This window comes from Lactuca saligna, chromosome 3 (assembly GCF_052625555.1).
Source record: "Lactuca saligna cultivar CGN05327 chromosome 3, ASM5262555v1, whole genome shotgun sequence".
Lineage (NCBI taxonomy): Eukaryota > Viridiplantae > Streptophyta > Magnoliopsida > Asterales > Asteraceae > Lactuca > Lactuca saligna.
Genome location: NC_136419.1, coordinates 28,814,770 through 28,833,738, shown reverse-complemented (window position 1 = coordinate 28,833,738; position 18,969 = coordinate 28,814,770). Strand labels below are relative to the sequence as shown.

Genomic DNA, 18,969 nt, shown 5'->3' with positions numbered 1-18,969 from the left:
ATAATAATTATATATATAAAAAAAAAAAGTGAGGGGATTATGTATTTCAAAAATATTTTAAAAACGGACCCATAATTTGAGATTATACCATATTATGCCCTTAAGGGAAAATATTTGAAAAACACTCCTATTTATGATTTGGACAAAAAGAAAAGATTTTGCATATTATATAAAGTAAGTTACCTAAACGGTTTATATGATTTAGTGAATATAACATAATCAATGCAGTTTTTTTCCTTGTACAATTATTCATTGTTTGTTATATTTTCTTATGATGTTGAGTTATCCAACTACCGGTGTTACAATCGGATTTTAGTGTGAGGTAATTAAGAACTATTCTGAAACTTCACAAAATATTGGTATCAAATATTTCCAATGACACGGTGACCAAAAACCGAAATGAAATTGAGAAAAAAGTAAATAAATCGATTTGAAATCAAAAACCAAATCGTCGGTTTTTTTATTTTCTAGAACAATGTTTTTTGTTCGATTTTTAGTGAAAGTGTACAAAAAAATCAGAAATCAAGAAACATACCGATGGGTTGTTGGGCCTTGCTCGCATTTAATTGATTTGTTCGAGTAGTAGTCTGATTTGATCGTCATAAATTGGAGGCCAATTCTTGATAAGATCAGAGTTCAGCAGTTGTTATAGAATGCACGCTTTGTTGGTTATTTGAAGTCTATGTGACTAATAGTAGTTGATAAATTGTCCAAGTGGGACACTGTTGGAAATAAGTGTCGGATATCATAACTAATTGGTGTAACTTTGAGAATAATGGCAAAGCCCTTTTGGATTACCTTGAAGAGAGATGGGGAAATGAAAGGAATCAAGGTAAGGGAAGGGGAAGGTCCAATGGATGAAGTGGAGAAGTTTATTTTATTTCTTTTAATTTAAAATCGATAAACAAATAAACGAAAAAAAAATAAAAAAAAGATAACATTATTAAGTATAAAGTTTTCTTCTTATGTCCGAATGGATGAAACGCGCAAAGTTAAATAGATTGAGGGACAGTACGAGTTAATTTTAAAAATAAAGACTAAACTAGGGAAGAATCCCACGTTGCAGGGTTAGATACACCAAAGAAAATCCCAAATTGGTCCCATTCTGATCAGTGACTTAAGTTCTTCAACTCGATGGATTGCGTTTAATCGCTACAAATTCAGTTCTAATTGTCCTTTTGCATTCTCTTATTTGGTCACAATCGTAACCTTATCAAGGTTTCTGAAATTGTCAAAGGGTAAAATAATCATTTACTTGCATTCAAATCAATCGAGTTATTGAGTTTGTCCACAAAATTTACAGTTTCACTTTTGTAGTCAAACAGTTTGACTAAAAAAGTCAAACTGCAATTTATTTCTTGAAACTTTAGAAACGAGAAAAATGTAGGAGCAACATGTGAGATATGTTTATCAATGGGCTAACAAAAGAGATCCATACATAAGGCTTTGTGTTAATCCATGTTATACCCCTAACATTGTTAATAAAGATTTGATAATCAAAGGATAGGATTGTCATTACAAAAACATAAAGTTGCATAATATCCATCGATCTAATTAAATTAACTTAAAAATAAATATTAAAATATAAAATATGGAATATATATCCTTTTTTTGCTCTTGATTGCATGGTTTGTTTTGGTTGTGAAACAGTAAATGCCGGAACACCTTTCTAAAAAAAAAAAAAGTACAAATGACATGTGTTGTAATCTATGAAAATCACATATTTAGAAGGTCAAAACCAATTGTAAGATATTCAAAAAAAAAAGTTGTCAATGAACTTCCATTACTTTCAACCACACATAGTAAACCTTTAACATGTCTTTGTGCATCGTCTTTCTCAGTTGTTAATTGATCTATTTGTGTCCGCATTTGTATCTAAAAAAAATAAAAAGTAGATTTTTAGTATAAAAAAATTAATGAAAATGGGATAAATAGGATTGTTGTTTGAATTGTGCTTGTTATTAGTTATTACCCTTGTGGCTTTATGTGTCAAAGTGTCCCTGTTTTCCACACCAAATACATGTGTCCTTTGAAGGGTTCTAATTATTAGATGAACTGCAGTTATTTGAGCTTTTGGAATTTTGGCAGCATGCAAATAAATAAGTCATGTGTTTGTAAATAAAGAAAAACTCTATTAAAATCACTTTTTATGCGTGTTAAGAGATTGAGCAATTATTGCAATTTCTTCTTCATATAAAACAAATGCTTGGGTGAAAAACTCATATGCAATTGGTTCCAAATCACAATCGTTAGCAGTCTGAAAAAAGAAAAAGTAAAAAAATTTATATAACTTATGCAAAGGTCGAGGGTAGATTTGTCAAATGATCTCGACATATAATAAGTTTACCTCTACACACTGTAAGTACAACCTCAATGCCAATTTAGGTGCTGGAACATATGAAAGTGCCTCAATTGTCTAAAAATGAACCCAAGGATAAATCTATAAATGTACAATACTAATATCTTTCCATAAAACCATAGAGGTATATGTTGGTCCACCTAATGAAGTTGACAATTGCTGATATAAACAAATGCCCATCAGGCAAAAAGGAGCAAAGGAAATGAAGGAAATAAGCAGGTATATACGTTTATGATGGTCTATCTAATGAACTTACATGTTTTATCAAGGAAATAAGCAGGTATATACATATATGATGGTTCACCTAATGAACTTACATGTTTTACTAACTCTACTCTGTGTATCTTTCCTAACGTCAATATATTTTGACTTTCTATTATAGGGTTCCTGGTTAGATATATTAACTGGTGTTAAAGGGTAAAAATGGAAATAAAGAAATATAGAGTTAGTAAAGCAATAAGATAAAAGAGAGTAAATTACACTAATGGTCACTATGGTTTAGTGTAATTTTCGCATTTGGTCCCTAACTTTTTTTTTAAGTCGGAAGGTCCCATTATTTGTTTTTGTTACGCGTTTGGTCCATGCCTTAACTAAAAAAAACTATTTTGCCTTTGATTTTTTAATTTATTTAAATAAACACACCCCAACCCCACCCCCTCACCTTACCTTACCTACTCCACCAATTTCCCTATTTAAATAGTAGTATTTTTACGTAAGATAGGGACCAAGCGCGTAACAAAAACAAACTGTAGCAAGCATGTAACAAAAGCAAATAGTAGGGACCTTCCGAGTTAAAAAAATAAGTTAGGGACCAAACGTACAAATTACCCCAAACAATAGGGACCATTTGTGTAATTTACTCGATAAAAGATTCAAACGAAATTATAGAGCAAGTAGATAGAACTATATGGTAGATTACCAAAATAACAGGGTTGTTAACTGAAGCTCAAGAATCCTCTTGTATTCCACCCACACACATACATTGAAAAAAAAAAATAGGCCATTCAAACAGCAAGAGTAAGGTTTTGAGACAAAAGAACGAAAAGGAATTAAAGAAATACGTAGATGAAGAACAAAATTGACTATTACCTCAAAAAACTAAACTAACTGGAGGCGGTGAATCATTGTTCCACTCCCTTGTTTCCAAAAATCTATCAATGGAGCATATATAAAGAAAACGGGAAAACACAAAATCCACAAAGAAGAAGATGAAATGTATCTATTAGAAGAAAGAAAGAAAATAGAATCGATTGAGCCGTAACTCACCTGCTAAAGTAAGAAAAAGTAGTCAGGTCACCCATCCCAAGAGAAATCACCCTTTTGATGGATTGAGATATCAGCGCAGAAGCATCGACAATCACAATCGGCCGTCATGAAATCCCCCCTCGAGAAATCCGACGTAGGCATCTTTTGCTACATCTCCCCTCTCCCTGGCTTTCGAGGCATTCTCAAGCTCAGGTATCATGTTCCCCTCTCATATCCTACATTATATGAGTTCAATTGAACTGTTGTAGCTACCTTTACTCGTCCGAGGGAGTGTTTGACTTATCTTTTGAGAGGCCAAAAGTCATTTTAGGAAAAGTTGCAAAAGTTAGGTTTTCATGACTTTTCCAAAAAGTTCATTTTTTCCTTATATCCAAAATCCAAAAATAGCTTTTAAAAGTGTTTTTACCAAACATCTTTTACCTTTATCTTTTCCTAAAAGGACTTTTGTCATCTCAAAAGATAAGCCAAACACCCCCCGAATAAGCAATAAGGGAAGCACTGAAAGAGAACCGATAGAGGAAAAGTACGATGGTGGTGGTGATTCTCACATATCTTTTCTCCAATGTTTTGTCCGAGTAATTGGAGAGGAACGGATCGACTTAGGGCTTTTCTGTGGAAGGAAGAAAGAGATGGAACAGCGGTAGGAAGAATGTGGAAGGACGTAACAGTTAAAGCGGTGGTTGGAGGACAGATATGTATGACACCAATCAATTTTAGAGTAAATATACGTGGTTTCCTTTACGAAGCGGTGGAAAATACACTAATCTCATTTTTATGGGATAGTTCGGTGACAACAAGCGTATTTCTATTGGTTTCTTTAGGTGGTGGCATCTTTAGGCGGTGGGAAAGAGGAATAGATTAAATTCTTGGCTCAATAGGAACAAAGTATTGTTACTTAAGGGGGTTTTAAATTAATCTATATATAATATGCATTTTGACATCCGCACGATTCATATGTAATTTACTATATTCTTTAGATTATTTTTCATGTTTGCACTACCTATCCTCCCACTAATTTTCCTTTCCGATTTTAATGCCAGCTTGTCGTTAAAAAAAAATAAAAATAAAAAAGTCGAATGTAAAAAAATTAAAAAAAAAAAAATTGGTTCCCATAAAACAATGAAATATATCATTTTTTTAGACTGACTTTTCATGTCATCATTTCTTTTTTTATTTTTTTATCGTTTTTTTTTTCTTTTTTTCAATTTATTTGTTTTTTATTTTTTTAATCACATTGGATTAATAAAAAAAAAATGAAACATTCAATTTAGTTAACTCCTAGATTAACCATAACAATAAAAAAAATTTAAAAACATTACACACAAAAAAAAACACAACGTTGAACGCAAAAAAAAAAATTAAATAATAATAATAATAATAATAATAATAATAATAATAATAATAATAATTATCCTAAAAACTAAAAACCGATCAACTACTCATCCATACTCATCCATATATTGTCTTTCAATATTCTCCTTTATCTTCCAGAGCACTAGCGCTTCTTGTGGTCCCATATTTGCTTCGCTCGTATGGAGAATTGCTAAATCCTTTGTCATTTGATATTTCTCCGCTTGCTTACGAAGAAACTCCAAGTGCTCATGCTGCACATCAACCTTTTGTAGGGCGATCAGATTGTAACATTTATAAAATTCTTGAAAAATTTAAACTTTTTAAACAACCCAAAAACCAACATTGTTTACAAATTGTTTTCAAAATGAGTTTCATATCAGAGAAATCCCAAAATTGTAAGCAAAAACATGAGGAGGTGTACGATCACACCTTCGCCTTCTCGCGATCCACTGATGTACCTGAAACACAATCTAAAACTCTAAGCCCAAAGCTTAGTGAGTTTCCCCCAAAATACCAATACCTAACAAATAATATAATAACAACATGCAATGGGTTGCCTTGATATGTCGAACGATGTCCTGAAAACTAGCCATGTTCCCTTTATTTCTTCAACGACGACCTATAAACTAGCCTTGTTCCCTTGATTGTTGGAACACGTTGCCTTGATATCTCTAACGAGGACCTGCAAAACTTGTATCGTTGCCTTGAATACTCGAACAAATTGCCTAGAAAACTTGCCATGATGACCTCAAAACTAGTCTCGTTACTTTAATTTCTTGAACGGTGACCTGAAAACTAGCCACGATGGCTTGATTTCTCCCGATGTCGTGCACATACTAAAACTTATGCATCCTCATGCAAATCAATGTTTGTTGCCTTGATTTCTTGAACATGTTGTCTTAATTTTTAGAACAAAGACCTGAAAACTAGCCTTGTGGCCTTGAATTGTAGGACATGTTATCTTGATATCTCAAACGAAAGCCTGATTTCTATCCCCATTGCCTTGATGTATATATAGGGGGACCATGGTGACGAAGACACCATCGAGCACCAACAAGGCAAGCCCAATGACCCGTGAACAAAGCCCACCCCAACATGTTGCCTTGGTTGCTCGAACGATGACCGGAAAACATGTCACATTGCATTGATACTCGAACTTGTTGCATTATTTTTTCGAACGATGACCTAATGACAAGCCCTGCTGCCTAGATTTGTCGAACGATGGCCTTGAAAGATGCCTCCCCCAACACGTTGCCTTGTTAACTAGTTCCATGTTGCCTTGATTTCACCAAAACGTTGCCTTGACATGTTGAACGATGTCCTAAAAACTAGCCCCGTTCCCTTTATTTCTTGAACGACGACCTGGAAACTAGCCCCGTTCCCTTGATTGCTGGAACACGTTGCCTTGATATCTCTAACGACAACCTACAAAACTTGCATCGTTACCTTGAATACTCGAACACATTGCCTAGAAAACTTGCCATGATGACCTAAAAACTAGCCTCGCTGCCTTGATTTCTTGAACGATTGTCACACCCCCGAACCAGACGGCGGAAACGTTTGAGGGCTCGTGTGACTTAAATTGAATATCATCACAATGAATATACATGAATCATAACATAAACATCACCATGCATCAATATATTACAACTGACATTGTTCACATCAAGTACATTGTTTTAACATTACAAATCCATACATAAGTTGTTTGATAGTTTTAAAAGTAAAACACACTAACATACTTGGTACTTATTCCTCAGCTTTCCTGTTACCTGAGAATACACGTTATTTTGAAAAATGGTCAACATTTGGAATGTTGGTGAGTTCATAAGCATGTTTGATATAAAAAAAATGTTTTGTGTAGTTTGAACGAAAACAACCCAGAAAATCCGATATTTTCTGAAAAGACCATTGTTTATAAAAAGGTGTGAAGATTCGTAAATATATGCATGATGATTTCAAAACGTGTATAATTGAAAAACTTTGTATTAAACGTACAAGTGAAAATGTTGAATTTCCCCGGAAAACCCGATGTTTTCCAAAATAAAAATATCATATAACGGTTTGAATGGTTATCCATCACGTGAATGATTTTGAATTACCTTGATTACTTGATTTATATTGGATTTATTTATGTGAGTCATTATAACCATGCATGATAATGATTAGTTCGTCTGTCTTGGAACTATGGTGAACGCCGTAATTGATCTTAAGATTTTGTCACTGTAACATACACGTTCTGAAATTGTGTATTGTTATTATTAAAAGTGAATAAAATTAAGTGTTGAGTTCTAACAACTAGTTTTTACTAGAAATGAAGTAAAACTATGTTTAGAATCACTCATAAAATATTGGAAGTCTTATGAGATTCCAATTAATAGCCAAATAGTGAAATTTAGCGAAAATATAAAATTTGAAATAAGTAAAATTTTATTATTTGATGTTGTAAATTATCTCATTAGAAACTTGTAGGCGAAAACTTCGTCGGAATCCGAGTTATAACGAAGAAGTTATGACCAATTACGGCGTTCACCATAGTTCCAAGACAGACGAACTAATCATTATCATGCATGGTTATAATGACTCACATAAATAAATCCAATATAAATCAAGTAATCAAGGTAATTCAAAATCATTCACGTGATGGATAACCATTCAAACCGTTATATGATATTTTTATTTTGGATAACGAACAATGTCGTCGGAATCCGAGTTATAACGAAGAAGTTATGACCAACCGAAGATCCGCGATAAAACCGACACGACGCCAAATGACGTAAAAAGTGAGTTTTTGATAAACTACTTTTTAGCCTTAGAAATCTAAATGAAAGTCGTAGTATTCGTTAAACCGAGAAATTCGATAAAAAGAACGCCAAAATCTGACTTCGTATGAGGAAGTTATGATTTTTCGAAGTTTCAACTTAGCAGTAGACAGCTAAAAACTCAAATTTTAGATCGAGCGATATTTTACTGATACATCCTAAATGAGAATCGAAGGTCTCGTCATATGTAGTACAACGGTAAAAAGTCTGACGAAAACGGATGTCGGATGAAGAAGTTATGAATTTTTAACGGATTTTCCTGTCCCGATCTGTTAAAAATAATGATATTAAAAATAAAGTCAAAATTAGCCGACGAAGTCCAAACGAAAGTTGTAGAGCGTAATTTTAGCTATGCGTGCATATAAAGAATGTCAAAAACGGAGCTCGTATGCGAAAGTTATGGATTTTAGAAATTCGGGGCTCAAAAATCGAGAAATCTCGCATGAATAGTAACCGGCCACGTCACCTCGCACTGATTAACACGTGGATGCTGAAGAATAGAAAGAATAGCATCACGTATCTCTAATTCATGCTTTCGGACCTACACATCTTTTAGCTTTTGGCACCTCCTCCTTTTTAGTTGGAGTACTCTTTGATTGTTGATCGACAACTTGACTTCCCGCCATTTGACTAGTAAGAGTAGGGTAGAAACATTTTTTGTTTTGGTTATTCTATCAGTTCGATTTATTCGATCTGATTCTAATACAAGAGTTTGGATCGTTATGTGTCTTGTGCGAGATAAAATCAAAGGTTATTAGAATATGACCATTTGAATTGCTATTATAGCAAAAGTAAAGACCTTATCTTGGGTTTTGTCTATAAACCAAGAAGGAGCGGGAGTCTGCAATGAGAATTGAGTTTTAACTCAAAGATCAAGATCGAATATTCAATAGAGAATGAAGAGCGGGTACAAATTTGAACACCGCCAGTAACTAGGAAGTTTGAAGAATTTGACAATCGTTTGGCAAACAAAACGCTAAATATCGTACATTTAGATTACCACAAAGGAAGTAAGTTAAAACTCGAATGTTGTGACTAGTAATTTTCTCATAAACTCTAGATCTACTCACATCTTATTTGATTTCAATGCCTCAGATTCTTTCGTACCTTATAAATTCGCATATTCTTTTCAAATTGCTTGTTACGCAATTGGCCAATAATTTCACATAGATAGCATAAGAAATATATCATTACTTGCTGATAAAGCCTATAGAGTTAGTGTTATAGGAATTGAAAGTTATAATCTTCCTACTAACCTAATTCCTATCTTTGATATTATTCTCGACATGGAATGGTTGTTAAAGAACCACACAAATCTCTTGTTCTAGAAGGAGATGATATGCATCCCTATCGGAAGGGAAGATTCTATTTATGTCTACAGTGAAAGTAATAAATTTCTTTCTTAAAAAAAAACTCGTAAATTATGTCGAAGGGATATTCTACTTATCCGGCTTATACAGTTAATACCTTGAAAGAGGAGAAGAAAACTGTGAATGATAACCTTTGAATAATTATCGACCGACTGATGAAAAATGCATATATTCTCGCCACATGTAAAATGACTCCATTGGAGAAATACGCGTAAGCTACTTAGACGAAATTGTGGCAAGTCATGGTGCGCCACTATAGATTATTTCAGACTCTGATACTCGTTTCACTCCTCACTTTTGGGTGAGAATGAAGCATGAATTAGGATCTCGAGTTGCTCTTAGTACAACTTATCATCCTCAGAAAAAGGATCAAAAGAAGAGAGCAATCCAAACAGTAGAAAATGTACTGAAGGTATATAAAGTACTGTATGAGCATAAATGTCATACTCAAATATGTTGACGTGACGTAAGATAGAAGATCTTTAAAAGATTTAAAATGATTCAAGACATCACTAAAAAATACAAATTTTCCGAGAAAGAATGAAAGCGGCCCAGGATCGATAAATTCCCTATGCAGAAAAGAGGAGACGACCCGTAGAATTCCGGGTGGATGATTTAGTAATACTGAAGGTATTTCATGAAAAGGCGTTATAATACTTTGGAAGAAAGAACGGTTGGTAAGCAAACATACTGCTTGGAATTGCCTGAAGTTTTGACAGATATTCATGAAATGTTTCATGTGAGCTATCTGTGTAAAGGTTAAGCATATATGATGAAATGGTTCTATTATCCGAGATGAATAGAAGAGATTGTAAATGAAAGAATGACTAGTTTACGTAATAAATAAATGAAGTTGGTGATTGTCAAGTGGAAGCACCATCGAGGCCCAAATTATACTTGGGAAAAATAAGAATGAAATAAGAGTGAAGTATCCCTAATTATTTTAATCGTTATGATTTCTGGACGAAATCCTCAAAAGGAGGAGGTATTTGTAACATACACGTTCTGAATATGTGTATTGTTATTATTAAAAGTGAATAAAATTGAGTGTTGAGTTCTAACAACTAGTTTTTAGTAGAAATGAAGTAAAACTATGTTTAGAATCACTCATAAAATATTGGAAGTCTTATGAGATTCTAATTAATAGCCAAATAGTGAAATTTAGAGAAAATATAAAATTTGAAATAAGTAAAATTTGATTATTTGATGTTGTAAATTATCTCATTAGAAACTTGTAGGCGAAAACCTCGTCGGAATCCGAGTTATAACGAAGAAGTTATGACCAACCGAAGATTCGCGACAAAACCGGCACGGCACCGAATGACATAAAAAGTGAGTTTTTGATAAACTACTTTTTAGCCTTATAAATCTAAATGAAAGTCTTAGTATTCATTAAATCGAGAAATTCGATAAAAAGAACGCCAAAATCTGACTTTGTATGAGGAAGTTATGATTTTTTGAAGTTTCAACTTAGCAATAGACAACTAAAAACTCGAATTTTAGATTGAGCGATATTTTACCGATACATCCTAAACAAGAATCGAAGGTCTCGTCATATGTAGTACAACGGTAAAAAGTCTGACGACAAACGGATGTCGGATGAAGAAGTTATGAATTTTTAATGGATTTTCCTGCCCCAATCTGTTAAAAATAATGATATTAAAAATAAAGTCAAAATTAGCCAACGAAGTCCAAACGAAAGTTGTAGAGCGTAATTTTAACTACGCGTGCATATAAAGAACGTCAAAAACGGAGCTTGTATGCGAAAGTTATGAATTTTAGAAGTTCGGGGCTCAAAAATTGAGAAATCTCGCATGAATAGTAACCGGCCACGTCACCTCGCACGAAGCAGGTGCGTCACCGGAGACGTGGCCTCACCTCGCTGCGACACCTGCATCGATACGTGTCCGAACCTCGCTTCGCCACCGCCGCACCCATCTCGCATGCGAGCCACGTGCTCGGTTTTGCAGACGCAAAGTCCGAGCTTCGCTTAAGCCGCGTCACCGAGACGTGGCCTCGCCTGATTGGTCCAAAGCTCGCAGGTGCCACGCCTTCTCCCCTCCTCTCGCTTCGTGGCCTTCGCTCCACCAGTCACGTCGTCGCTTCTCAACCACAGAATCCGAACCTCGCCCCTATAAATAGGAGGGTGCGAACCCTCCCGGCTAAAATTGGAAAATTTCCATTTTTGGCCCCTTTTTCCATATTTTCACTATTTTGATTTTTCCCGAAGCCCCGGTATCAATTTTAGCACCCGAAACACGTCCCGAGACCACCGAGAAGCCCGAAAATTTTATTTTTTCTTTTTTGAAGCCCTACCTTCGCAGAGTCCGGTTTTCAATCAAGCTCCCGGTTTTCAACATAGAAAATCATATTTAAAGCCGAAATGCTGTTCAAATTACTATTTTAACCCCCAATTAACTTAAGGTGAGTTCAATATATAGGAACAATTATATGTTATGTGTTATATGTGCTATGTGCTTCTCAGTGTTATTATTATGAGTTATTCTTCCGTGTTATTTTATTCGCTATGTTTATAGCAATTATAATACCTTTGACCATGTGATCAGTGAAAGGACTTAGATTCACATTGGTATTGGTACGTAGCCTCTGGGCATGTAGAGCATGTCTCCGTAAGAGAATGACTTCTATTCTATGGCATTGGCATAAGGTTTGATAGGAATGGTATGTAGCCTCTGACCATGTAGAGCATGACTCCGTAAGAGAATGAACTCTATTCTATGGTATTGGCAAATGGTTAGATAGGGCTATAAGCTTGAAATCTACCAACATGCTAATCAGAAATTATATGTCTTCTGTGCCAATTGGGCCAAAGCTTTATTGATGCATATCAAGTATTGAAATCGTTATGTCTCATTGAAAAATATATATTTGAATAAAGTCTTTGATTGATATGAACGCTTGTCACATGATTTCACATATGTCTTCTTGTTCCCTTCTGCTTCTGTCATATTGGTATATAAGGCATAAGATTATATTGTATCTATCTATTGAATTCACTAAGCGTTATCACTTATTCCTCTCAATATTTAACAATTGCAGGTGATGAGTATTCCAATATAGCTTTATAATGTTGAAAGATTTAGAATAGTTAATAGTATTTCTCTGTATTTTTAATGTTCATGTATGTATATGAATAGTAGATTCTTGGGTAGACATGAAATTGTAATAAAACTTAGTCGGTTTGTATCCAATCCTTTGTAATCACTTTATCAATATAAAATATTGTTTTATAAATATGCATGTAGCATGTTTTGAGGAAGTAACTTAAGAAATCTTTTGAAATAGTATGAAAGTTTGGGTCTTTCATAAATACGAAAGTTGGGGTCTTTCAGTAACCCTAGACTGGCCAAGTCTAATTTTAGTGAACAGCTGAGGTGTGGGGGAGTCACCCCCGTATAGATCTATACATAGACTCTCATTCTCCCTCCAGGAGACTTTGATTATAACTACAGACTACGACCGACATACGTTGGTGCCACCCGTTATTATTCACTAAATCCCAATTGAATTTGATTACCATTGATTATCGACCAGTATTTGTTTACTTGGATTGACGATATGCCTAATAAACGAGGAGAAGATGATTACAAGATCCTACTATTCCCGCGTATTATTTATGGCTATTGATTATACGAAGGACACTCTAGCCTATTTCGCATTCGATTTACTTGGATCTTACTAGCAATGCTAATGGACCACTAAGGCCTAATAGCACTTAAAAGCTATTGAGGGTCCCTTAAACATGGAATTGGGTCATAGAAGGCCCAATAACATTTATAATTATCTCTTGGGCCCAAAAATCATGTTAATGGGTCACAAAGGCCCAATAAGCATGTTTGGAACATTCAAGCCCAAAGAATTTAATGTTTACTTGTCTTAGGTATAGTATAGTTGTCGGAATGTTTAATTGAACAATTGTTATATTTTTGTATCGATACGAGACTGGTTGGTCATTTATAACGATATTTGGAATTTATGTATATTCATCTTGTCATTTTTCATAAGTTGTGGTTTGGTATTTTTGACCTAATATAAAATAATTGACTCGAAATATTGGTTTGACCATTTCAGCCATTCCTTGATAAAAATGACAATTTTAGTCCCTTATAAAAAAAGACATTTTAGGCCCTAAAAACCATTTTCTTGTCATTTTTTACCCGTAGACTTACCCAATTGATATTTTTAGCTCAAAATTTATTTTTTGATAGTTTCAAACCTTCCAGAAAAGTATTTTTCGGTTATAGCCCAAACTTTTGCAACTTTTACAATTTTGGCCCAAAATCCAAAAAGTTTACATTTTTGGTCCTTTTTAGTCAAGAAACGCATTTTAACCCTTGAAATAATTTTGTTTAACTTTTTACCCCCTGTTTTGAGAAAAATTTCATTTTAGCCCTTTAAAATCAGGTTTTTCACAACTTTGGGCTTAATGGGCTGAAAAGCCCAAAAATTGGCCCATTGAGCTATTATTTACATTTCAAGTCCTTGGAAGAGCATAATTATCACAAAAACATTTATTTTAACTGTTTTGACTCTTTTGACCCTCAAGAAAATCATGCATAGCAACTTTTCACCCAACTTTTGTTTATTTGACAATTTAAGCCCCAAATTTTGTTTTATGTTACAATATGTCTATTTTAATTCTTAGAGGGTATTTTTCTTGACTTGTTTAGTGTGGTATACCTTAGATCATGTTTGTTTTCCTTCTTATGTCATAGATCTCGAGATTTCTTCTCTTTTTGTTGCATATTTACCATATAAACACTTACAATCATACATACATGCATAAAATCATACATAGCACACACATACATATAGATCTACACATTTTACTTGTATTCTCTCCCATAAAACTTGTAAAAACCGAAAAGAGAGGGGTATAAACTCACCTTTGCTTGTTGTTTTTGATTTAGAAGGAAGAAATGACGAAAATTTGGTCCTAGCAAGCCTTCTTGGAAGATCTCGAACTTAGAGAATTCTAAGATGGAAATCATGAGTTTAAATGAGTTAAGAAGAGGTTTTTGATAAAACAAAGAATCTAGACCATGGATCCAAGCATGAACTAACCTGAGATGATGATTTTTGTAGAATAACTTCCTTAAAGAGCCGTTAAATCTCAAAATTTCTGAATGAACAAGTAAGAGTGTTTCTTTGAGAGTGTTTGAGTGAATTATGTGTGTGTGTCTTTCTCTTATGTTCTCGGCCGAGAGTAGAAAGGAGAGGAGAAGAGAGAGTTTTGATAGGATGGTTGCTTGGAAATATGAGATATTTCATGGAGAACCATAATATAATAAGGAGGTGGAAAGTGGAAAGTCAACTCCCCCCCCCCCTCATTTGTTTAGTTGGGCCGAGAAGAAGAGAAAAAGAAAGGAAATTGGGTCTTTTTGGTGCTTAAGTCCATTTTATGGCCCAATTAGGTGATTTTTGGCCCAATTGGTCTTGGGAGAGGGTTCACAGCCCTAATAATTCAAGTATAAGTTTTTATGGCCCATTAGGGCTAATTATGTTATTTATGGCCCAATAAGGTCCATTAGGGTATTTTATTTTATTCTAGGCCCAATATGGCCCAAATTATTAAAATAAATGAAAGTGGGTCCAATGAGAGCCCATTTAAGAGTTTTAAGCCCAAAATAGTTAAATTGGAAACTTATTGGCCCATTAGGCCCAATAAGGAAGTCCTAGTTTAAAATGGACTTAAACCGGGATTTCTAGGGTTTCCAATTCTTTGTTGACTATTTGATATGCTTGTATAAAGTGTTTGATGGAGGTTTTGTTGTTATTGATATAAGCATCATACATGCTTTCACATTTTTGGTTCACATTTGTTATCATTGGTGTTGTTTCAAAGCATTAGAATTCCTAGTTGTGACATCATCCCCCCGTTAGAGGGAATTTCGTCCCGAAATTCTTTTGAAAGCTAGATTTGAGAATGTGAGAATAGGTGAGGGTACTTCTGCTTCATCTGGTCTTCGCGTTCCCATGTGAATTCTGGCCCACGCTTCGCGTTCCACCGTACCTTCACAATCGGAATACGACTTTGCTTAGTACGCTTCACCTATTTGTCCATGATTTCGACTGGTTCTTCGACGAACAGGAGATTCTCGTTGATTTCTATTTCTTCAAGGGGAATGACGAGGGTTTCGTTGGATAAACACTTTTTCAAATTGGAAACATGGAATACATAGTGTCTAAACGCAGTCTTTTCGATATCCTGCTCTCTCACCTTTAGTTGGTGGTATCCCGACCTAAGATCGATCTTCGAGAAATAGCTCGAACCCTGTAACTGGTCGAACAGGTCATCGATCTTTGGCAACGGGTACTTGTTCTTTATTGTTACTTTGTTCGGCTCTCTGTAATCAATGCACATTCTCATGCTCCCATCCTTTTTCTTTACGAATAACACCGGAGCTCCCCAGGGCGATGAACTAGGTATAATGAAACATTTGTCCAATAATTCCTGAAGTTGTGTCATAAGCTCCTTCATCTCCGTTGGTGCTAATCGGTATGGTGTTTTTGCTATTGGTGTTGTTCCTAGTAACAAGTCTATTCTAAACTCTACTTGTCTATCAGGGGGTAATCCGGGAAGATCTTCAGGAAAGACTTCCGGAAAGTCACACACTACTGGTATCTCCTGCACCTCCTTCTTTTCCTTCTTAGCATCGATCACAAACGCTAGATATGATGTACATCCCTTGGCCAAACATTTTCTGGCTTTCATTGTGGAAATGATTCCAGAATTCACTCGGCGTCTGTCCCCATACACCATAAATGACTCTTTTCCGGGTGGGTTCACCCTTACTATCTTCTTCTTGCAAAGAATCTCAGCATCGTTGGCGCTAAGCCAATCCATTCCCAAAACGATGTCGAAACCGTTCAACTCTATGGGTAATAGCTCCTCATGGAATTCGTTTCCGTTTAAGTTGATGACGATGTTCCTAATACGATCACTAACAGGTACGAACTTGCCACTAGCAACCTCGACTATTAAAGCATTATCTAGTCTATCGACAGGCAAAGCTAGTTTTCTACCAAATTCATGCGAAATAAAGGAGTAGTTGGCTCCAAAATCATTTACAAACCATATAAAACATCCATTCCACACTTATCTCAAATAAACAACAGTACATAAACACATAGCATGTATTTCAAGCAAATACTTTATATTTATATGTTAGAAGAAAGTAACTATATACTCACCCAAAACATATACTTAATACATTCAGATAATACTTGTATTAAAATTGTGTTTATGAAAGGGACTATACACTCACTCCAAATAAACAACAATATATATAAACACATGACACTTATTTCATAACAAATACTTAATATTTATGTGTTAAAAGAAAGTAACTACACACTCACTTGATCAGTAGATGATCGGACAGCACTACGGCTTGTAGAAGTAGTATTCTTCGGTAGATCTGGAAGATCTTCACACAAACCGGGTTCCTCGCGGGTAGAGCTTCAGCTCGGAAACTCTTTTCCTCTCTGGATCTTCAGACTTCGGGACTTGATTCGGGTCTCGGGATGATATAGGGGCTTCAGGGGGTTAAAATAGGGCTTAGAGGGTGTATCGGAAGTGGGAGAGAAGGGATGGAGCAACCATAATCGGCTGACCCTTCAAATTTATTTATAGGGCAAAATTTGCCCTTGCCATGTCGTGGCACCCTTTTCCACGTCGTGGGCTTGGTCGTCATTGCATGCGTCATCGCAAGTTGCATCATCGCAAGTTGCATCTGGGGGACTCCAGGAGTTGTCAGAAGACTTGCCACATCGTGACACTACTTGCCACGTCGTGGTATCTGACAGTTTTGGGGTTTCGCGTCCCGAACTTTAGAAATTCATAACTTTCGCATACGAACTCCGTTTTCGAAGTTTTTTATATCGACGCGTAGGTAAAAAAAGATCTACAACTCTTTTTTAGACTCCGTTGGCTAATTTTGAATTTATTTTTAATATATTATAAATATATTACTTATATATTATTTTTAGTAGGCCGAGATAGGAAAACTCCGTTATAAATTCATAACTTCTTCATCCGACGTCTGTTTTCGCCTATATTTTTATCGTTTCGCTAATATCAACAAGATCTTTGATTCTTGTTTAGATTGTTTCGGCTAAAAACTGCTCGGTCTCAACTCGAGTATTCGGACTGCGTACTGCTAAGTCGAAACTTAAAAAAATCATAACTTCCTCATACGAAGTCAGATTTTGACATTCTTTTTATGCACGCTCACGGTTTAACGTATTCTACGACTTTCATTTAGATCACTAAGGATAAATATCACTCTAACATAAATTCACTTTTTACGTCATTCAGCATCATGCTGGTTCTGTCGCGAAACTTCAACAAGTCATAACTTCTTCGTTATAACTCGGATTTCGGCGTTCTTTATATGCACGGAATCCTTGTAACATATACTACAACTTAGTTAAGATTACTCATTCTAAATAATCTTCCGTCAAAAAGTCATTTTTAATGCTTATCGTCTCTAAATTGACTAGCCCGAATCTACGGGCGTTACAGTAATTTTGGGCACGAAATCCTCAAAAGGAGGATGCATTTGTAACATACACGTTTTGAAAATGTGTTTTGTAAATGTTAAAAGTAAATAATATTATCAAATATTATGTAATATTGAGTATTGAGTTCTAACAGATAGTTTTTACTAAAAATAAAGTAAAACTATGTTTAGAATCAATCAGAAAATATTGGAAGTCTTATGAGATTCCAATCAAAATACAAATACTGAAATTTAACAAAAATATAAAATTTGAAATAAGTAAAATTTTATGAATGAAAGTTGTAAAGAATCTCGTTAGAAACATTTAGGCAAAAACCTCATCGAAATTCGAGTTATAACGAAGAAGTTATGACCAATCGAAGATCCGCGACAAAACCGCACGACACCGAATGACGTAAAAAGTGAGTTTTCGATAAACTACTTTTTAGCCTTGGTGATTTAAATGAAAGGCATAGTATTTGTTAAACCGAGAACTTTCATAAAAGGAACGTCAAAATCTGACTTTGTATAAGGAAAATATGATTTTTCTAAGTTTCGAAATAACAGTAGACAGCTAAAATCTCGAAATAAAGATCGAGCGATATTTAGCCGACACCACCTAAACGATAATCGAAGGTCTCGTCAATAGTAGTACAATGGTAAAAATACAGACAAAAACGGACGTCAGATGAAGAAGTTATGAATTTTTAACGGATTTTCCTGTCCCGATCTGTTAAAAATAATAATTTTAAAAATAAATTCAAAATTAGCCGACGAAGTCTAAATGAAAGTTGTAGGGAATAATTTTCCCTACACGTGCATAGAAAGAACGTCAAAAACAGAGCATGTATGTGAAAGTTATGCATTTTTGAAGTTTGGGGCTCAATTTCCGAGGAATCTCGCATGGATAAGGTCGGATCTCGCACACGTCACCCGCCCCGTGTCCGATCTCGGTGAGTCAGCAGACATGTGTCCGATCCGGAGAGCCGTCCGAAGCGTGGTCCAATTGGCGTCCGATGCATTCCCTCCTCGCACTCGAGGCCTCGGTCTAATCAGAAGTCGACACCTGCCTTTCCTCGCCTCCGAGCCTCGCTGCTGCGACACGTGTTTCCTTTCCTCTTTCTTCAGATCCGAGGCTCGCACCTATATAAAGGGTGCGAGACCTCTCGACTAGATTTAGAAAATGCCACTTTTTCACCCCTAATTTCATATTTTAGCTATTTCCAATTCCCCCGAAGCCCTAAGATCATTTCCAACACCTGAAACATGCCCCG

At 35.2% G+C, this 18,969-nt stretch overlaps 1 long non-coding RNA gene across 4 annotated transcripts; it reads right to left on the bottom strand.

Annotated features, from left to right (window-relative positions):
• Positions 1-1,577: 1,577 nt before the first annotated feature.
• LOC145034934 (uncharacterized) lies at positions 1,578-3,900 on the bottom strand. 4 transcript variants are annotated; one of them, XR_013678264.1, is made up of 5 exons: positions 3,626-3,893; positions 3,449-3,510; positions 3,279-3,316; positions 1,973-2,416; positions 1,578-1,875 (listed from the first exon to the last, which is right to left on the bottom strand). It is a non-coding gene; the product is annotated as an uncharacterized LOC145034934 (long non-coding RNA). The 4 variants fall into 4 exon arrangements; XR_013678263.1 differs by having other exon boundaries at positions 1,973-2,257; positions 2,348-3,510; positions 3,626-3,900; XR_013678262.1 differs by having other exon boundaries at positions 1,973-3,316; positions 3,626-3,899.
• Positions 3,901-18,969: the final 15,069 nt, after the last annotated feature.